Source organism: Dromiciops gliroides, chromosome 3, assembly GCF_019393635.1.
Source record: "Dromiciops gliroides isolate mDroGli1 chromosome 3, mDroGli1.pri, whole genome shotgun sequence".
NCBI classification, from domain to species: Eukaryota; Metazoa; Chordata; class Mammalia; order Microbiotheria; family Microbiotheriidae; genus Dromiciops; species Dromiciops gliroides.
This window is the reverse complement of record NC_057863.1, coordinates 312,066,231-312,069,005: the sequence shown is the minus strand read 5'-3', so window position 1 is coordinate 312,069,005 and position 2,775 is coordinate 312,066,231.

Here is a 2,775-nt window from a genome sequence, read left to right as displayed (position 1 = left end):
AGTAAGTTAACATCAGCTAAATTGGTTTGAAAAACAAACAAAAACCTTCCAAAAGAAAAACATCAATCCTTCCCCCAACAAAACAAAACCAAAAACAAACCTGCATCAGTAGCAAAGAATGCATGAACTACTGACGTGGTTAAAGTCATTACTCTATGGACCATTTTCTTCTGGTCTTTTGGCTCCCAAGAACAAGAACTACTATTTTGTGAACCCCAAATGAATGAAGTTAAGAACAACTCTTTAAAGTATTCTTAAATTTTCAATACCACTTCTGATCCAAGTTTCCAATTGTCATGTAAATGATTATTTACCTAGCAATGGCATTGAACTCAGGCAACTACCAGGAAGAATACCATTCTTCGTGCTTCTAAAGTCACATTGTTCCTTCCTTGCTGAGATCTTGCACTGTAATTCTACCCCAATGTTTATGCTAAAATAAGTCAAACTAAATCAGAGTCCAATTTGTCTGCTGTGTAGTCCAATATTTTGAAATCCAAAAGTCTGTTTTAAGCTATATTTGTTTCCCATTATAGATAATATCTGAGTTTCTATGATCACTTTTTGATGTCATTTTGTGTATGTGTGTGTGTGTACTAGTCATGGAAACTCATATATTAAATATTACTTGGGCATGATTTGTTTGGTGGTAATTAATTTTTTTTTACGTGTGTTGTTCTTTTTAATTTTTCCTTTTCACCTTATATTATGGTGATTATATATAAAAACCTTCTAGGTTGTAGTTCTCATGTTGAATACCCCCCCCCTTTTTTTGTAATTCCTTTCAAACTACCTAAAACTAATTTCCAAGTAAGCCTATTGGTTATATTTTGTTAATTGGAATGTCCAATAATGAAATGGGGTGGTGTGTGTGTGTATCTATACACACACACACATATATTCACATAATTAAAAAATATCTTTATAGTCTATGGCAACTCTATTGTAGTCACATAGCTAAGGGTAACTTTTGTTTCCTTCCTTCAAAAGTAAGTGTTTAAGGGGCAGCTAGATGGCGCAGTGGATAGAGCACCGGCCCTGGAGTCAGGAGTACCTGAGTTCAAATCCGGCCTCAGACACTTAACACTTACTAGCTGTGTGACCCTGGACAAGTCACTTAACCCCAATTGCCTCACTAAAAAACAAAAAACAAACAAAAAAAAGTAAGTGTTTAAAGGAAAGAGAAAAATCATTGAATAGAAAGTCCACAATGCAAGCAATAAAGCTTTACAAGTAAGAATAACAGTCTGTAATACTGAATTTAATCTGATAGGGGGAAAATATACCTTTAATAGAAGATAGAGGGGGCAACCAGGTGGCACAGTGAATAAAGAACTGACCCTGCATTTAGGAGGACCTGAGTTCAAATTCAGCCTCAGACACTTGACACTAGCTGTGTGACCCTGGGCAAGTCACTTAACTCTCATTGCCCCATTAAAAAAAAAAAGAAAAAAAATAGAAGATAGAACTTGCACATATCCCTACTGAAATGTCTAGAGGTGACTAGAAATTTTGAAATATAAATACAGCAGTCAAGAAAAATCTAGAAATGTAGATACATTTGTGCAATTGAAAGGGGCTAAATAATGATGAAATGCTTATATTCCAAGTGTGAGAGCAGAAAAACATTTTTCTTCAGAATCTTAATGTCTTTAAGGCTTGCAGAGTTAATTAAGTTTGTTCTGTATTTATTGTCTCAAGAATGGGGGAAAAAGAGAGGGAAAAATAGGAAAGTGAGTAAGAAGGAACTTAATGTTCTCATATTTGGGGTACCTTAAAAGAAGAGTATATAAACATAGAGGAAAGGTTGGGGCAGGCACCATATGATGAACCTTACTTTTATATGAACCAGGAAAAGAAAGGTTGAACGTACATACATATACATATGGTAGTTTGCTACAGAGATACATTAAAGCCAATGGAAAGCAGTCAGAAGTGAGGAGAAAGTAGAAGAGTTTTTAAAAGGGAGAACAGAATTGGTCTGGGAAGGTATAGTACAGGCAAAACAAAATTTAACTTTGGAAAGTGACATATTAAGAGAGAATTGAAGGGGGCAGCTAGATGGCACAGTGAACAGAGCACCAGCCCTGGAGTCAGGAGTACCTGAGTTCAAATCTGGCCTCAGACACTTAACACTTACTAGCTGTGTGACCCTGGGCAAGTCACTTAACCCCAATTGCCTAACTAAAAAAAAAAAGCAAGAGAGAGAGAGAGAGAGAGAGAGAGAGAGAGAGAGAGAGAGAGAGAGAGAGAATTGAAAGGATAGAAAGGAATAGTGTATGAATCAATTGTGATCTAGGCGAGGAAAAGAGAAGAGAGTTTGGGGAGAGGAAGTATACTGTTTCAGAAATAGATTAGCTGTGTTGATCATATTCCTAATCTTTCACAACTTTGTATTTTTTTATTATTTTATTATTTTTTGAAAATGAGGACTGGGAGGCAAAGAAAAGAAATAATGTAAGAGGATATGGTAGAGTGAAATCAACAATTTATACAAATCACGTCAATTGTATAAACTCACCTATAAGACAGCAGAGAAAAGCAGAGTCAAGTTGAAATCAGAATCCAACAATATGTTGTTTAAAAGAAACACATTTGAATGTAAGTATTTATACATAATTAAAATTAAGTGCTGGAGCAAAATTTATTATGCTTTAGGTGAGCTAAACAAATGAGGGTAGCATCCATGATTTCAAAAAAGGGTATGATAAAAATGAATGATAAACAGGGAACACACATTTGCTTAGAGGTAACATAGAAAATTTTTTTAAAATC